We start from the raw sequence: 19,834 nt of genomic DNA, 5'->3' as shown, positions 1-19,834 counted from the left end.
TTTTTCTTTTGCTGTTAGGGACAGAGTTCGGATATGGTTGGATTCCCAACCTAAATAAAGCCTAGACTCTTGGGAAAAGTTGGTCAATGCTTTCTTGGCCAAGTTCTTTTTACCTCAAAAGATGAGCAAGCTCAGGGTGGAAGTTCAAACCCTCAGACAAAAAGAGGGTGAATCCCTCTATGAAGCTTGGAAAAGATACAATCAGCTGATCAGGAGATGTCCTCCTAACATGCTCTCAAAATGGTCTATCTTAGGTATCTTCTATGATGGCCTATCTGAGCTTTCCAAGATGTCCCTGGACTATTCTGCAGGTGGATATATCACTCCACTTGATGAAAATGCCCAAAGAGGCACAGGAACTCATTGAAATAGTTGCAAATAACCAATTCATGTACACTTCTGAGAGAAACCCTGTGAATAGTGGGGTGGCTCAGAAGAAAGAAGTTCTAGAGGTTGATACTTTGATTGCCATATTGGCTCAGAATAAGATCTTGACCCAGCAGCTCAATATGATATCTTAGCATTTGATTGGATCACAAGCTCTAACTGGCAGCACTCAAGAAGCCTCCTATGATGGAGATGCTTATGATCCAGATCAACCTTCAATGGAGGACGTGAACTACATGGGAGAACCCTATGAAAACACCTATAATCCTTCATGGAGGAATCATCCTAACCTTTCATGGAAGGATCAACAAAAGCCTCAGCAAGCCTTCAACAATACTCAAGGTGGAAGAACCCAGAATAGGTTCAACAACAGACCATCATTCCCATCTTCACAGCAACAGATGGAGACTTTTAAATAGAGTCTTTCTGACTTAGCAACCATAGTCTCTGAGCTATCCAAGACCACTCACAGTTTCATAACTGAAATAAGGTCCTCCATCAGAAATCTGGAGGTACAAGTTGGTCAGTTGAGCAAGAGAATCCCTGAGACTCCTCCTAACACTCTTCCTAGTAACACTGAAGTGAACCAAGGAGAAGAGTGTAAGGCCATCACTATGGAAGCTGAGGCCAAATCTGAAGGAAAATCACTGGTGTTGAACGCTAGTAAGGAAGCCCCTATTGGGGTTCAATGCCCAAAGTGGCAGAAAAGCTGGCGTTCGGGGAAGTAGCTGGGTGTTCAACGCCCAATGATCCCCCAATTCTGGCGTTGAACGCCAGCCATGGAATAGTGGTTGGGCGTTCAACTTCCACAAAGGCACCATCACTGGTGTTGAACGCCAGTAAGGAGGTCCTTACTGGGAGTTCAATGGTGCAAAATTTATAACCACAAACTAACCGACAAGTGCACCGGGTCGTACCAAGTAATACCTCAGGTGAGTGAGGGTCGATCCCACGAGGATTGAAGGATCAAGCAACAATGATTGAGTGATTGGCTTAGTTAGACAAACAGAAAATAGTGTTTGAGAGTTCAAAAAGCATTAAATTAAAGAAAGGCGAATAAATAAGTTGGGAATAAAATATGGAGAGGGCAGTTAAGGCTTCAGAGTTATCTATTTTCCGGATTGAATTTTCTTACTAACTATTTTAATCATGCAAGATTTAATTCATGACAAACTATATGTGAATAGGCCCTAATTCCTTAGACCTTCCTAGCCTCCTCTAAAATTCATCAACCGCCAATTCCTTGGTCACTTAATTCCAATTAGAGGGCGAAGTTCAATTCTAGTGTATATGCCACAGAAACGCTAATCACCCAAATATAAAAGGATTATATGTCACGTATCCCGTTAAATCCAGATAATTAAAATTTAGGAGAATTTTTTTTCAAGCTATTGTTCAAGTAAAGAGCTTTTCCAAGTTATACAAGAATTCAATTAGAACATGGGTCATACTTCCGTTCCACCCAAATTCATAAAATAAAGAACGAAAACAATTCTTGAAATAAAAATCAATACATGAATTAAAATATAAAAATAATAGAATCAATCCATACAATAGACAGAGCTCCTAACCTTAACAGTGGAGGTTTAGTTGCTCATGGCAAAGAGAGAAAAACAAGGATTCTGATAAAATATATTTTGGTAGAGGTCGAATGGAATCCCCCTAAAGGGAAGTTTCTTTTCCCTTTTATATCTAATCCTAATTAGTTTAAAATCTATTTTCTAAAACTAAAATAATATCTTTTCCTATTTTAAAATAAAAATTAAAGTTTAATTCAGAATTAATAGGAATCAGCATTTTCTGCACTTCGCGCTTGTCATGCGTACGCGTCGATGGTCTTCTTCGCGTGTCACGCGTACGCGTCAGGTACGCGCATGCGTAGCTGAGCAAATCTCCGAATCACGCGCACACGTTAGGTGCGCGTACGTGTCGTAGTGCAAAATCTTCAAATCACGCGCACGCGTTAGGTACGCTCACGCGTCGCTCCTTGCTGTCATCTCCTTTAATTCTTGTGCTGATTCCATTTGTGCAAGCTTCCTCTCCATTCTCTTAAGCCATTCCTGACTTATATAGCCTTCTTCTCTTTTTCTGCGAAAGCTCCATCAAATCCAACCAAATGCTACCTAAAATAAATAGAATTGCACAAGACTCAAAGTAGCATCCATAGTGGCTAAAAGATAATTAATTCTTGATAAAACTTAACAAATTAAATGCAAATTCACTAGGAAAAGATAGAAAAGATTCTCACGCATCATTCAACGCCCACAAAGTCACAATCACTGGCGTTGAACGCCAGTAAGGAGGTCCTTACTGGGCATTCAACGCCCACAAAGGCACAACAACTGGCATTGAACGCCAGTGAAGGTATTCAAGCTGGGCGTTCAATGCCCAAAGACACATAAGTTCTGGCATTGAATGCTACAATAGGGGTAGTTGGCAACCCTCAGCCCACTGAGAACTTCCCTATTAAAGAATTGATGAAACCCAAGGTTCATGAGGAACCCATTGAAGTTCCCTTGAATGCTTGGTTGAAGGTCATAGAATCTAAAGAGTACTCCTTCTCTAATGAGGAAGAGGAAACTAGGGAGGAGCAAGTTACTCGGTACCTAGGACTTCTCATGAAGCTGAATGCCAAGTTGTTTGGCACAGAGCTATTCGAGGAAGAACCTCCAGTGCTCTCCAAGGAACTCAATGCCTTGGTTCAGTAAAAAATAACTCAGAAGCTGCTGGATCCCGGACGTTTCCTGATTCCCTGCACCATAGGCACCATTACCTTTGATAAGGCTCTGTGTAAACTACGGTCAAGCATAAACCTTATGCCACTCTCTGTAATGGAGAAATTGGGAATCTTTGAGGTGCAAGCTGGAAGAATCTCACTAGAGATGGCATACAAGTCACTGAAAAAGGCTTATAGACTAGTAGAGGATGTATTAGTGAAGGTTGAAGACCTTTACATCCTTATTGATTTCATAATCCTAGATACTGGGGAGGAAGAGGATGAATCCATCATCCTTGGAAGACCCTTCCTAGCTACAGGCAAGGTTGTGATTGATGTAGACAGAGGAGAACTAGTCCTACAAGTAGATGAAGACTGTCTTGTGTTCAAGGTTTATAAACCTCATTCTACCTCAGCTGAAGGAGGCACCATTCATAAACATGAAGTGCTTCAACCTTCTCTCTCAGTGCAGAGTTATACAGAGTCCCCAAACACCAATTCTAAGTTTGGTGTTGGGCAACCATTGTCAAGCACTGAAGGCAAAGGTACTAGTAAGAAAGTGCCCAAGGGCTGGAGGGATAAGAAAATCCCCACTGAAGGCCTCTCACCTGGCATGAGAGTTATCTTCACTGACAATCCTGTCATTCCACACACTGTGTGCAGGATCCTGTCTCTAGAACATATGGAACTTATCCATGAGATCACACGCAAGAAGTTCACTGTAAGGGGCAAAATTCTAAGCCCCTATCCATCTTCGTAAGGAGCTAACCGTCAAGCTAGTGACGTTAAAGAAACGCTTGTTGGGAGGCAACCCATCAATAATTAATGTTTTCTTATTTTTCTTTAAGTTTATTTAAGTTATACTAGTTTAATTTTCATATTTGTTTAAGTTTGTGATCATGTGCAACAGTTAGAACAAAAACAGAAATAATCAGAGCTGGAAACAAAACACCTTGGAACAGAGACCTTGCTGGTGTTGAACGCCAGCCAGGGAGGCCAGAGTGGGCGTTCAACGCCTATGAAGAGCATATTGCTGGCATTGAATGCCAGCCAGAGAACACATTACTGGCGTTGAACACCAGTGATGGGGCAGAAACCTGGCGTTGAACGCCAGTCAGGGGGCAGACCCTGGGCGTTCAAACCCCCAACAAAGGCCCAGACCTGGCATTGAATGCCAGGCAGGAACACCCTCAAGGGCATTCAACACCCACTAAGAGGTACATAGCTGGCGTTGAACGCCAGCCAAGAGCAAGAGCTGGGCGTTCAACGCCCACAAGGGGGCAGGAAACTCGAATTCCCTAACCCCTTAGGATTAGTGGGTCCCACAGAATCTCCACTTATCCCACCTTCTTCTCTCTCTTACTTTCACCCTTCCTCACACACTCTTCCCTATAAACCCTAACCCAATCACATCCATATCACTTTCCAAAACCATCACAACTCCCACCATTCCCCACCCACTTCTAATTAAAACATTCCCTCCCATTTACCGCTCCCACATTTGAACCTTAGCCTATTCCACTCCTATAAATACCCCTTCTTCCTACCCTTCATGGACACACCATTCATACACTAAATCCCCTTGGCTGAACCCACTATCTCCCCCACTGGACGCCATTTTAGCTCAAAATAAGCTCATGTCACAACTGCTTCGAATGATCTCTCTGCACTTGACCGGGATGCGAGTTTCAGCTATCAATACTCAAGATGCATCCTATGACATGACTGGAAGCTACACTCAAGAGGACGCCTGTGGCAATTCTCAACCACGTTGGAGGAAGTCAATTACATGGAAAATCCCTCTAGAAATCCCAATGATCCTATACAAATACTTTCAATTAGGGATGGAGGAATCACTCTAACTTTGGGTGGATAGTGCTGCCACAGAAGCCCCAATAGAGCTTCAACAACAACAACAATTAGGGCGGAACCAATTAGAACAGGTTCAATAATAGGCAGTTCCAGCCCTCTCAGCAGTAGTATGAGACTTCAAAACACAGTCTCTCTGACTTAGCCACAATAATCTCTAACCTTTCCAAGACCACTCACAACTTCATACAAGAGACTAGATCTTCAATTCGGAACTTGGAAGTGCAAGTGGGTCAGTTGAGCAAGAGGGTGCCTGAGAGACCTCCCTACAATCTTCCTAGCAATACTGAGATAAATCCAACAGAAGAGTGCAAGGCCCTCACCATGGGCAAGGAGGCCGAACCTAAAGAGGAGTATGCTGCTGAGGATTTGAAGAAGAAAGAGGCTCAAGAGAAGACTAGAAGTACCCTAGCACACACTCCAGTAATGGTGAAGGAACCTGAGGTACAACACCCTCAGAAAGTGCAAAAGGAAACCAAGGATGAGCAACTTACTCAAATCTTGGAAATATTTATAAAAGGCTGCAACTCAATATTCCTTTTGCTGAGGTGTTGGAAAAGATGCGTCCCTATATGGCCTGTCTGAAAAGTGTAATCTCTAAGAAGAAGGCCTTGAAGGGAGATGAAACTGTGGTGCTGACCAAGGAGTGCAGTGCACTGGTGCAAAGGAAGCTACCCCAGAAATTGCCATACCCTGGGAGCTTTCTGATTCCCTGTACCATAGGGACCATTACATTCAAGAAGGCACTCTACGACCTTGGATTAAGTATAAATCTAATGCCTCTCTGTGTGATGAAGAAGCAGGGGATCCAAGAGGCGCATCCCACAAGGATCTCATTAGAGATGGTGGACAAGTCCCTAAAGTGGGCATATAGACTGGTGGAAAATGTCCTAGTAAAGGTTGAAGACCTTTACCTCCCTGTCAACTTTGTGATACTTGACACAGAAGAGAAGAAAAATGACTACATCATCATAGGAAGGCCCTTCCTAACAACTGAGAGAGCCTTGATTGATGTGGAGAGAGGAGAGTTAGTCCCGAGGATGCACGAGGACTATATGCTGTTCAAGATCTTTAAACCACCTCCACTCTCTGCCAAATGAAGCACTGGCATGCAGAGTTCAGAGCTTAAGCCCTCCCACTTGGTGGAAAACCATACAGTACCCCTGACATTAAGCCTAAGTTTGGTGTTGGGTATCTACCACCTACCAAAGATGGAGGAGGCCCTAAGAAGAAGGTTCCCAAAAGCTAGAGGAATAAGAAGATTCCTACTGAGGACTTCTCACATGGCATGAGGATAGTCTTCACTCAAAGTCCAGTCATACCATACACTGTGAACATGATCCTGTCTCTGGAACATGTTGAAATCATTCATAAGAGCCTAGGGAAGAAGTTCACAATGAGGGGTGAATATCTGAGCCCCTATGATCCTACTCCTTAGAAGAGCTGTCCATCAAGCTAATGGCGGTAAAGAAGTGCTTGCTGGGAGGCAACCCAGCCATTAGTATCCTTTAGTTTTCTTTTGTGTTATTTTTGTTTTATTTTATTTTGAATTTTTATCATTTTATTTTCATATTTTCCTAGTTTTTCTAACATTTGTGATCATGTATAGCATTTAGCACAGGAACAGGAACACTTAGGCGAGAAAACAGCACACCCTGGAGGAGAACTGCTGGGGGCGCTAAACTCCAGCTCTAACATTTACCGCCAGGAGAGGAGCAGCATTTTGGGCGTTCCACTTTCTTTTTAGCACCCCTTGGGGCGTTAAACATCAGGCAGGGCGTTTAGTGTCGGGGTGCATTCAAAAAAATTTTTTTTACCCCCTACTGGTGTTAAACGCCATATCAGCGTTTAACGCCCAGAGGGGGGCAGCGAGAATGAGGAAGGCTTTGTACCCATGGTTAAACCCCAATCTCAACCACTTTTGACCGATTCAAACTATATCCATTCTCTCTCCTCTTTCACCCACTTTTTCATCCACATTCATCCATCCCATCACCCATCACTTCCCTTGATTCCCTCAACTCACCTCTCACTCCACCCAATCACCTCTCATCAATCCCATCTATCTCTTCATCCACTTTCACCACACCTAACACTCTTCTATCCTTCTTAATTACCTTTCACCATACACACTTTCTTTCTTTATTTTCTACTTCTACCACCACCAAGGCCGAAGCCCTTCCCCCTTTCTCATCTATATTTTTCTTCTTGCCATTTTATCTTGTTTCCTCTATTTTTTGTTTTTATTTTGCTCAGAGACGAGCAAAACTTTTAAGTTTAGTATTGGATGCTCTGCTTTGGTCCTTCAGTTCTTTTACTATCTCCACAATATCCAAGACCGGAAAATTCTCATCAAGGAAGAGCAAAGAGAAAGCTCCTGCATCTGATCCTTGGAATTTTACTCGGTTCTCCTCTCCAATACATGAGGCGCACTTTTATGAGGTAGTGCACAAGAAGAGGGTGATTGCCGAGGTCCCTTTCGATCTGAAGGATGATGAGTACCCAGAGATCTTATGTTAGATTTTGAGACAGGGTTAGGAAATTCTGGCCAACCCCATGACTGAGGTTGGAGCATTGATGGTGCGAGAGTTCTACACCAATGCTTGGGTGACATACAAGCATGCAAGAGGCATGAACCCGAAGCCAAAGAATTGGCACACTATGGTCGGAGGACACATCTTAGATTTCATCCCAGAGAGTGTGAGGGCAGCGCTATAGTTATCACCATCCAGAGGGGACCCTCATTCATACACTCGGAGGGTCAACACTGACTAGTGGCTAGATCAAGTTCTTGCTGACATCTGCCTTCCTAGAGCTCAGTGGAGGAGGGACTCTAAGTGTCAGCCGTATCAGCTGAGTAGGCATGACCTTAAAGCAGTTGCTCGAGGATGGTTGGAGTTCATCCAATGCTCCATCCTTCTTACGAGTAACCGTTCTGAGGTTACAGTTAAGCAGGCAGTGATGATTCACTGTATTATACTCGGCAATGAGGTGGAGGTGCACGAGGTGATACCTCAGAAGTTTATAGAATAGCTGACAAGTCCTCCACCACTACAAGACTGGCTTTTCCTCATCTCGTCCACCGCCTATTTGCAGCAGCTGGAGCTCACATCAAGGGCGATACCCCGATTGGCATTGAGAGGCCAATCACGAAAAAGGGTATGGAGCACGCTAGAGAGCTTGGGCACGGACCGCAGCAGGAGCTAGTTCCATCGCCTCCACAGGATATTCCAGTGATGCCTCAGGGGATGTACTTCCCTTCCCGTGACTATTGGGATCAGTTGACCACATCTATAGCGGAGCTGACATCATCAGTTGATCAGGTGAAGCTAGAGCATCGGGATCATGCTGCACTCTTCCATCAGATGATGGAAGAGCAGAGGAGGCAGGGGCGTGATATAGAGGAGCTAAAGCGCTCCAGAAGATTCCCAAAAGGGAGCAGCGGCCACCATAACTGAGGTGGTTGAGTTTCATTCTCCCTTCTTTTATCTTATTTCTATTTTTCAGTATTTCATTCTATTTTCTATTTTCTTTTCTAAATTTGCATGATCACTATTAGAATTTTCTTGCTTTTTAGTTTAGTTAGTTATTTCAGTATTTTATGTTTATTTTGAAAAGATGTCTCATGTATTCTACACTGAACTTAAACAAAAATCTTAAAAAAAAGAAGTAGTAAAATGTATGAGATTTAGAGTTATATATTGCGTGATTTTAGTTACTTTGAAATGGAGGCACTATCTCTATTCTGAATGTATGATTTAACTGTGCATGTTTGATATTGGAGTTGAGAATATTGGTTTTTGAGGAACATGGAACTTAGAAAAGTATTATTGATTCTCTCAATTAAGAAAAGATTGATTCTTGAAGAAAAAAACAGCAAAAAGAATTGAAAAGAAAAGAAAAATCAAAAGAAAGAGGTCCAAGACTTTGAGCATTGATGCACCACTATTTCGTGGTACATCTTATGCTTAATTGAGTGGATTTTATCCACTAAACTCACACTTATTCATATAATTCGCATGTTTTACATTTTTCTTCCTAATTTTGTGCCATGATTGAAAACATGCTTCTTTGGCCTTAAATTTGCTATGTTTAATCCCCTCTTATTACCATTTGATGTCGTGATATGTGTGTTAAGTGATTTCAGGGTTTATAGGGCAGGAATGGCTTAGAGGATGGAAAGGAAGCATGCAAAAGTGGAAGGAATACAAGAAATTGAAGGAATTGCTAAGCTGTCCAGCCTGACCTCTTCGTACTTAACTGACCATAACTTGAGCTACAGAGGTCCAAATGAAGCGGTTCTAGTTGCTTTGGAAAGCTAACATCCGGGGCTTCAAAATGATATATAATTTTTTATAGTTGTCTTGGCGTTTAGGGACGCGCACGCGTGCATCACGGGTACGCATGGATTGTGCGAAATTTCAGCGTATCAAAAATCGCTTTTCCGTTTCTTTGTTAGTTGTTTCTAGTTTTAGGGGTTTATTCTCATTATTTTCTTATTTGTTTTTATTTTTATCTTCTTTTATTACTATGAATTCTCACTCCTTTGGCTATGAGTTTGGTTACAATCAAGTTGTAGGAAGAGGAGATTACAATGAGAGCTTGGATCAAGGATGGGACAATCAAAGATGGGAGGAGCCACAAGAATTTGATCAACCCTCTTGGCAACAACCACCTCCAAGGTATTATCAACGACCATTCAATGATGATTACCAAGACAACGGTTATGGTGGACCTCTTCGTGACAATCAACATCCACCACAACATACCTATGAACCCCCTATTCAACATAGCTTTAAACCACCATACTCACAAGCCCCTTTCTTTCATTCACCCCCATATGATCCTAACTCATATCCACCATACGAACCATATGAACCATACTAAGAACCACCATCTCAATATTCACCGTCTCCATAGCCTTACCAAGAAGAACCACCTTCCCATTATGAGCCCTTTCTCCCAACAAATGAACCCTCCTATCCACCCCAAACTCCCAAAGATGATACCTTTAGTGTTATTCGCCAAGGGCAACAGGAGCTTCAAACCACACTTACCTCTGCTCTCACTGGTCTCACCTCTACTTTCCAAGCTCTTATATCTCGTGTGGAATCATCTTTTATTCCCAATATTCAACCCTCAAGCTCTGGTGCACTTCCTTCTCAACTACATAATAATCACTCCATCCCATCACCACCCTCCATGGAAGAGCACCCACATCCATCAATCCAAGAGCAACACGATCCCAATTATGCTGGTGACCTGGAACAAGAGAGTGGGGATCGTCTTAAGGACGTAATCGATCGGTTTCATGAATTCATACTTCAAAAAAAGCAAGAGGAGGCCCAAAAGGTGGAGGTAGGAGAGACCCTCGAAGATGAAGGAGCAGTTGAAGAATTAAGGGGAATTGAAGAAAGTTGTCAAGAGGTAGAAGTCATCAAGGAGGAGTTGGATTCTGTATTAGAGCAAGCGGAGAAAGCCAAAATTATTGAAGAAGAGGAAGTGGTTGAAGACTTAGTAGATGCAGAACCTCCATGGGAACCTCAAGTCATAGAGCCTCCTTCCAAGACATTTGAATTTGATGTTGAGGAGGGTGTACAACCTCCAAGGTATATCATGGTTGAAGAGGAAGAGGTTATTGTTGCAGAAGTGTGTCAAGAGGTGGAGATCCTCAAATTGGAGCCCAAGAGAGTGAAGCATACATTGGCAAGGCTGCCACTAGAGATACTTCCTCCCAAGCCATTACCATCCAACACAACATTCAAGTGGATAAAATTCTTATCCTTCAACTGTACCTTCCCACTTGAATATGGTCTGCCTGAAATGGATGGACAACTTAGGGCTATCGGCGATTTTAAAAGTAAAAGGGAGATGGTCAGTGGTTAGCAACAGTATCCTAGGTTCGTTATGGTTGGAAGCTCAAGGCCAAATTGCAAGGGTTGGTATAATCATCAATTTACTAGGTCTGGGAGGATGTTTAGGTGCTTAAATGAGAATTCCAAGGCTGAACCACCAGGATGGAATCATGATGATCAACTTGAAGACGGGTGTGGCAACAAGATTTGGGATCCCGGCATACAAGAGAATCAACTTTGGGAGCTCAAGGCTTGTGAAGAACTTCATCAAGGCTTGGTGAATTCACATGGAGATGTTAGAGCTTATTGGAAGTCCAAGCAATGGTGGAAGTTTCAAGACGAGTTCAAGCACAAGCCACCATGACAAGGAGCTCACCAAATGTCTAAATTAAGGACTTTAACTAAAAGTGCTAGGTGGGAGACAACCCACCATGGTATGATCTTTCATTTTTATTCTTAGTTTTATTTTATTTTATTTTTATCAGTGTTCATTCATAATTTCTGCATCATATCCTGCATTCTTCATAAAAAAACTGCGAACAACGCGTGAGCGTATATGACGCGCATGCGTCCCATGCAAGTTCGCAGTGTAAATAAATGGGACAGAGAGTTGCAATAGAGATGCGAGGAAGGGGTGCGTGGAGCACAAAGCCACCCCACGTGTACGCGTGCTGCACGCGTATGCGTCCCCTGAAAATTTTTCAACCCACGCGTAAGCGTCACCGACGCATACACGTGGGCATGAAAATCAGCGTAAAGAGCGAATTGAACAGAAAGTATGGCTGCCACTGTGCTGGAATCGCGCGAGTTGTCACACGTACGCGTGACCGACGCTCGCGCGTCACGTTTCTTCTTCTGGCACCCACGCACACGCGTGACTTGTGCGCGTGCGTCGCATCCCGTTTCTCATTCCTTTCTACTTTCTTCTCTCCTTTCTCCTTTTTTCTTCCCCCTTTCTTACTTACTTCTTCTTCTTTTCTCACTTTTTTCTCATCCTTATTCTCTTTCATTCTCTTTTACATACTGCATTTGCAAACTTTTCTTCATTGCATTTTAATTTAATTCATATTTTTATCTCCTTTTTTAATTTCCTATTTTACCATTGGTGTTAAATGTTCTTATTCAACTGTTGTGTCTTTTCTGATATTATTTTGGTGCTTAGTGACTTGTTTTACACTGTTGGGTGATATTATTTATCTGTCAATGCCAATCTCTTATGACACTTGTGTTCCTTTTGCATTGACATAAATTTATGTTGTCTTTCATTACCTACTATCTCTTCCTCATTATCGCAATTTTTGCACTATTGATATGCCATTTGCTTCTATTATTTTCTCACTTGTATGTTGTAGCTACCATGTACTTGAGACCCTCATTATTTGGCATTTCCCCAACTATATTTTATTTATTTTCTATCTTTATTTTAGGGTTACTTTTCTTTCCTTTTCTCTTCTTTCAGGATGGCCACCGAGAAGGGAAGGGAAAAGCTTCTCAATGGGGCGACAGACAAGTCCATCTGCACAATCTGTAGAGAAAAGTATCAGTTGTAGCAGCCCATCCACTTGCACATCTTAGCATGCACCGAAGACGGTGCAATCTTTAAGTGTAGGGAGGTCGATACCGACTTTCGTGGGTTAGTTATTTCTCACTTCAACACCAATGTTAAATTTTATATGTTAATTTAATTGTTGCATTTGCATATTTGATTGCATGTTTGTTTGATTTTGTGCATATGTTACCACTGCTTGGTCAAAGTAATAATTTCTTTTCAAGACCCTGTTTTATAGTATTTCACTAATTTAAATTGAAAATTTGTGTTAAACTTGTTTGAAGATTGTAATTTGGAACATAGTTATAGCTAAGAACACACAACCTGTGAGATTTTAAGCTTAATTATATGGTTACATTATTTAACCATAATATTTTATTCTTGTGTGTTTTCTTCTCTATGATTGAAATATTTGCTTTGTTTTATTCTATATGTCCATTGTTTAGTGTATTCACATGCTTGCATATGATTGAGGCCATCATTTGTTATTAGCTCACTTATCCCAAATAGCCTACCCTTTCAATCACTTTTGTTAGCCACCTTGAGCCTTTTAATCCCTATTTGTTCTATATTTTACCACATCACTAGCCTTAAATGGAAAAACAATTAATTACCTCAACTGAATCTTTTGTTAGCTTAAGTTAGAGATTGTGTATCAATTAAGTGTGGGGAACTGTGGAAACTTGGGTTGATGAAAGTGTACAGTGTTCCATTGACAAAATATTGAGAATTTGGGTGCCTACTCATGTGAGACCAGAAAAATCAAAATACCATGTGCATCGATATATTATGTTGCTTTTACCTTAAAAAAAAACCAAAAATATTCAAATAATTAAGTAAATAGATAAATAAGGGGACAAAATTACCCTAATGCTAAGTTTAATAAAAGATCAATACACATGTGGTGAAACTAAAAAAATATTTGATACATGTGTATGTGAAATATAAAAAAGTAAAAATTTGGGTAGCTAGGCATGATTTTAGAATTACATAGAGTGTATGTGTGAGTTAGGTGAGAACTTAGCTTAGTCAAAGATTCATATTTTAGCTCACTTGGCCATACATATATCCTCACCCTTACCTTAGCCCCATTACAACCTTGAAAAGACCTCATGATGTTTGCCTGTGCATATTAAATATTTGTTGATTGGTTAGATGAAGAACAAAGTTTTAGAAAGCATGACTAGAGAAGAGTAGAGTGGATAAACCCTAGACATTTGAGCGATTAGAGTGCATATACACTTCCAGTGAGGGTTCAATGCTTGATTCTATGTTCCCTGCTTTCATGAGCTATCTTCTTACAAGTTTACTTGTGTTTTTTTGTGTGATTTGAATCAGTAGAATCTGATTTACGTTTGTCTTGGAGAATTTGTTTATTTTTAACCAAGTAGGTAGAAGTATTTTTGCATTTAGTTGCATTCATATAGATAGGTTGCATTTCATAAGTTTTTACCATTCCTCTTCACTCCTTTATAGCTTCTCTTAAGCTTAGCATGAGGACATGCTAATGTTTAAGTGTGGGGAGATTTGATGCACCATTATTTCGTGGTACGTCTTTTGCTTAATTGAGTGGATTTTATCCACTAAACTCACACTTATTCATATAATTCGTATGTTTTACATTTTCCTTCCTAATTTTGTGCTATGATTGAAAACATGCTTCTTTGGCCTTAAATTTGCTATGTTTAATCCCCTCTTATTACCATTCGATGCCGTGATATGTGTGTTAAGTGATTTCAGAGTTTATAGGGCAGGAATGGCTTAGAGGATGGAAAAGAAGCATGCAAAAGTGGAAGGAATACAAGAAATTGAAGAAATTGCTAAGGTGTCCAGTCTGACCTCTTCGTACTTAACTGACCATAACTTGAGCTACAGTGGTCTAAATAAAGCGGTTCTAATTGAGTTGGAAAGCTAACATCCGGGGCTTCTAAATGATATATAATTTAATATAGTTGCCTTTGCGTTTAGGGACGCACATACATGCATCACGGGTATGCGTGGATTGTGCGAAATTTTAGCGCATCAGAAATCACTGATGGCGATTTCTGGGATATTTTTGGCCCAGTTCCAAGCCCGAAAAACACATATTAGAAGCTGTAGAGTGGGGGAATCATTCATTCATTTACACAACTTCTCATTATTCATAATTTTAGGTTTAAATGTAGTTTCTAGAGAGAGAGGTTCTCTCCTCTCTCTAGGTTTTAGGATTTTAGGATTAGCTTTTCTTAATTTTAGATTCCACTTTGCTTCAATTTAATTCTCTTCTACTCTTAATTGTTCTAGTCCTTTAGTTTAGCTATTTCTCTTGTTGATTCATTTATTTTCCCAATTTAGCTTTATGAATTCTAATGTTAGACTTGATTTTCTATTTAATGCAATTTAAGGTATTTCAGATTTATTGCTTTTTGCTTTAATTGTTATCATTGATGCTTGCAATTGTTGGTTTTAGATTTTACATTCCCTATTAGTTTCCTATATTTTTATGTTATGCCTTCCAAGTGTTTGATAAAATGCTTGGGAGGGTTTTAAGTTAGATTGTTATGATTCTTGGCTTTGGTTGAGTAATTGGAGACACTTGAGTTATCAAACTCCTTTGTTGATTGTTAATTGAAAGTTGCTGGTTGATTTGGATCCCTCTAAAGCTAGTCTTTCCTTAGGAGTTGACTAGGACTTGAGGAATCGAATTGATTAGTCCACTTGACTTTTCTTCATAGTTAGAGGTTAACTAAGTGGGAGCAATGAACAATTCTCATCACAATTAATAAGGAAAACTAGAATAGGATGTCTAATTCTCATACCTTGCCAAGAGCCCTTCCTTAGTTATTAATTTAATTTCTTGCCATTTTATTTCCTTGTTCAACCTTTCAAAAACCCAAAAAAGATACTATCTCATAACCAACTATAAGCAACACACTTCCCTGCAATTTCTTGAGAGACGACCCAAGGTTTAAATACTTCGGTTTATTTTTATTGGGTTTGCTTTAGTGACAAACAAGTTTTTTTTGTATGAAAGGATTCTTTGTTGGTTTAGAAACTATACTAGCAACGAGGATTTATTGAGAATTCTTTACTAGCAAAGATTCGTTCATCAAAATGGCGCCGTTGCCGGAGAATTGCAAACGTGTGCCTTATTATTGGTTATTATAAATAATTTTGCTTTTCCATTTCTTTGTTAGTTATTTCTAGTTTTAGGAGTTTATTCTCATTATTTTCTTATTTGTTTTTATTTTTATCTTCTTTTATTACTATGAATTCTCACCCCTTTGGCTATGAGTTTGGCTACAATCAAGTTGTAGGAAGAGGAGATTATAATGAGAGCTTGGATCAAGGATGGAACAATCAAAGATGGGAGGAGCCACAAGGATTTGATCAACCCTCTTGGCAACAACCACCTCCAAGGTATTATCAACAACCATTCTATGATGCTTACCAAGACAACAGTTATGGTGGACCTCTTCGTAACAACCAACATCCACCACAATATACCTATGAACCCCCTCCTCAACATAGCTTTAAACCACCATAATCACAAGCCCCTTTCTATCATTCACCCCCATATGATCCTAACCCATATCCACCATATCAACCACCATACAAACCATATGAACCATACCAAGAACCACCATCTCAATATTCACCATCTCCATATCCTTACCAAGAAGAACCACATTCCCATTATGAGCCCTTTCTCCCAACAAATGAACCCTCCTATCCACCCCAAACTCCCATAGATGATACCTTTAGTGTTATTCGCCTAGGGCAACATGAGCTTCAAACCGCACTTACCTCTGCTCTCACCGGTCTCACCTCTACTATCCAAGCTCTTATATCTCGTGTGGAATCATCCTTTATTCCCAATATTCAACCCTCAAGCTCTGGCGCACTTCCTTCTCAATTACATAATATTCTCTCCATCCCATCACCACCCTCCATGGAAGAGCACCCACATCTATCAATCCAAACAATCCTAATTATGCTAGTGACATAGAACAAGAGAGAAGGGATCGTCTTAGGGACGTAATGGATCGATTTTATGAATTCATACTTTAAAAGAAGCAAGAAGAGGCCCAAAATGTGGAGGTAGGAGAGACCCTTGAAGATGAAGGGACAGTTGAAGAATTAGGGGGAATTGAAGAAAGTTGTCAAGAGGTGGAAGTCATCAAGGAGGAGTTGGATTCTGTACTAGAGCAAGCGGAGAAAGCCGAAATTATTGAAGAAGAGGAAGTGGTTGAAGACTTAGTAGATGCAGAACCTCCATGGGAACCTCAAGTCATAGAGCCTCATTCCAAGACGCTTGAATTTGATGTTGAGGAGGGTGTACAACCTCCAAGGCATATCATGGTTGAAGTGGAAGAGGTTACTGTTGCAGAAGCATGTCAAGAGGTGGAAGTCATCAAAGAGGAGCCCAAGAGAGTCAAGCATACATTGGCAAGGCTGCCACTGGAGACACTTCCCCTCAAGCCATTACCATCCAACACAACATTCAAGTGGATAAAATTCTTATCCTTCAACTGTACCTTCCCACTTGAATATGGTCTGCTTGAAACGGATGGACAACTTAGAGCTATCTGTAGTTTTAAGAGTAAAAGGGAGATGGTCAGTGGTTGGCAACAGCATCCTAGGTTAGTTATAGTTGGAAGCTCGAGGCCTATATGCAACGGTTGGTATAATCATCAATTTACTGGGTCTAGGAGGATGTTTAGGCGCTTAAATGAGAATTCCAAGGCTGAACCACCTGGATGGAATCATGATGATCAAGTTGAAGACGGGTGTGGCAACAAGATTTGGGATCCCAGCATACAAGAGGATCAACTTTTGGAGCTCAAAGCTTGTGAAGAACTTCATCAAGGCTCGGTGAATTCACTTGGAGATGTTAGAGCTTATTGGAAGTCCAAGCATTGGTGGAAGTTTCAAGATGAGTTCAAACACAAGCCACCATGACAAGGAGCTCACCAAATGTCTAACTTAAGGACTTTAACTAAAAGTGCTAGGTGATGACAAGTCATCCTAGCCTATTTTAACTAGTCTTTTCCTTTTGTTTTCATTAGAATTATGCACTTTCTTGAACCATAAGCAAGCTAATTGAGTAGATTTTCATGTTTCCCTTGATTGAATCAACCATGTATGAATTCATGCCATTTCATGAGGTTTTATGCTATAATTGTTGCATATTATGATAGAATGAATATCTCATGATTATGAGCATAGCTTTGATGTGTTTGGTTGATTAATGATAGGAGAAGAAAGCTTGGAGAAAGGTTGAAGCAAGAAGGAATAGCTAGGAGTAAAGAGAAGACAATTGAATAAATGAAATTGAACCAGGAAGCAAAAAGCTGGACCTAAAGTTAGCATCAAACTTTTGCACAAACTTTTGGTTGAAAAGTTAGCCCCAACGTTAGCCCCCTAACTTGGAGGCTAATGTTGGAACTTGAAAATCACTCCCTGGGTACCAAAAGTTTGCGCCAACGTTAGCCCCCTAACTTTGAGGCTAACGTTGGCACATGAAATTCACCCCTGGGCACCAAAAGTTTGCGCCAACATTAGCCCCCTAACTTGGTGGCTAACGTTGGCACATGAAAATCACAAGGAGGAGCAAAAGTTTGCGCCAACGTTAGCCCCCTAACTTGGTGGCTAACGTTGGCGCCACAAGTACACAAGGAAGGGCCAACGTTAGGGCCAAAGTTAGACCCCTAACGTTGGCACCAACGTTCACATCAGCAAAGTGGTGTTAGCTGATATGAAAAGTTGGAGCAAAAGTTAGACCCCTAACTTTTGCTCAAACTTTTGGTCCAACTTTTGCAAAACTCCAACCCGGTTCAATTGGTTCACTTTGGTTCTTCTCCAAACTTCAAGAGCAATCAACCAAGGCCTCTTTCAACCCAATTCCACCAAGAGCAAAGGCCCAACTCAAAGCTTGAAGATCATTTGAAGAAAGTGTATAAATAGGATAGAATTCAAGTTCTTCGGGGAGCTTTTCTTTTGGAATTTTCATAATAGTTTTCGGAGAGCTTTTGATATTGAGTGAACTTTAATTTCTTTGTCTTGGGGAAGGAGAATTCACTTCTCTTCCTCTCAGTTTTATTGCTTTCAATTTCAATTACAATTGTCTTGGATCTTGGGTTGAAGAATTGAAGAAATTCTATTTCAATCTCATCCTTAGATCTCTCTGTTTATTCACTGCAATTGAGTTTCCATTTCTGTTACTTGATTCTCATCTACTTTCCTTGCAATTTACAATTCCCTTTGCAATTATTCTTGTTGGATCTAGGAAGGCATTGAGATCTAGACTTGGTTTTCTAGTCTCTGGGTCCTGAGATCTGATTGCCCATTTCAATTCTCTGTTTATTGCTTTACATGTTCATTTACTTTTCTGTTTCGGATCCGATTCAATCCCAATTCCCTTTTTCTCTTCTGTTTAATGCAATTTAACTTTTCCTTGTTTAAATCCAAGCCCCAATCCCCTTTACATTTCAAGCCATTTATATTTCTTGCACTTTAAGATTCTGCAATTTACATTTCTTGCAATCTAAGTTTCCGCAATTTATGTTACTTGCACTTTAAGATTCAGCAATTTAATTCTCGTCCTCTTTAATTTCATGTCAATCACACGTTCCCTTTACTTTCTTTACAATTTAAATTCTGCAAATCACAAATCACCCAACCAAATCTTGATTCGCTTGACTAAATTAACCACTAAGCTAAAATTGCTCAATCCTTCAATCCCTGTGGGATCGACCTCACTCCCGTGAGTTTTTATTACTTGATACGACCCGGTACACTTGCCGGTTAGATTTGTGTGTTTTGGGAGAAATTTATTTTTCACCAAAATATCTCATCAAGTTTTTGGTGCCGTTGCCGGGGATTGATTAGATTGACAATGATTAAGTGAGGTGGTGATCTAGATCAAGCACTTTTTCTTTATTTTTCTCTAATTTTGACTAACCCACTAACTGTTTGAATTTTTGCCTAAACTAACACTAACTTTGCTCTCTCAGTTACATTGCTGTTCTGGTTCTATGTCTGTTTCTTGTTGTTCTGTACAACAAAAGCAATTTTCTTCTGATTTTCTCTCAAAGCCTATTAACTGTTTGACACATTGTGTCAACTAATCCTCTGACTACATTCTGGCATGAGAATATCCAATTTTCATTTGGATTGTTTATGATTGTGCAGGTTATGGAGGAAAGGAATCCTACAACAAGAGGAGAAAAACTGAGGCATTATGATTTCCAGCCTCCATAATCAAAGAGCAAGATGTCAAGCTAGTGACAATAAAAGAGCGCTTGTTGGGAGGCAACCCAACCTGAGGTAGTTTTCTGTTCATATCTATTTCAATAAAAAGGTTAATTAGTTTTATCTATAATGCAAGAAGCTAAGTTTGGTGTTGCACACCAAAACAATCTAAAGGAGAATGCAGGATTCTAAGTTTGGTGTTTCACCAAAATCCCATTATAAAAC

This window comes from Arachis ipaensis, chromosome B4 (genome assembly GCF_059453495.1).
Source record: "Arachis ipaensis isolate K30076 ecotype BB chromosome B4, ASM5945349v1, whole genome shotgun sequence".
Classification (NCBI taxonomy): Eukaryota; Viridiplantae; Streptophyta; class Magnoliopsida; order Fabales; family Fabaceae; genus Arachis; species Arachis ipaensis.
Note: the sequence above shows the minus strand (reverse complement) of the source record.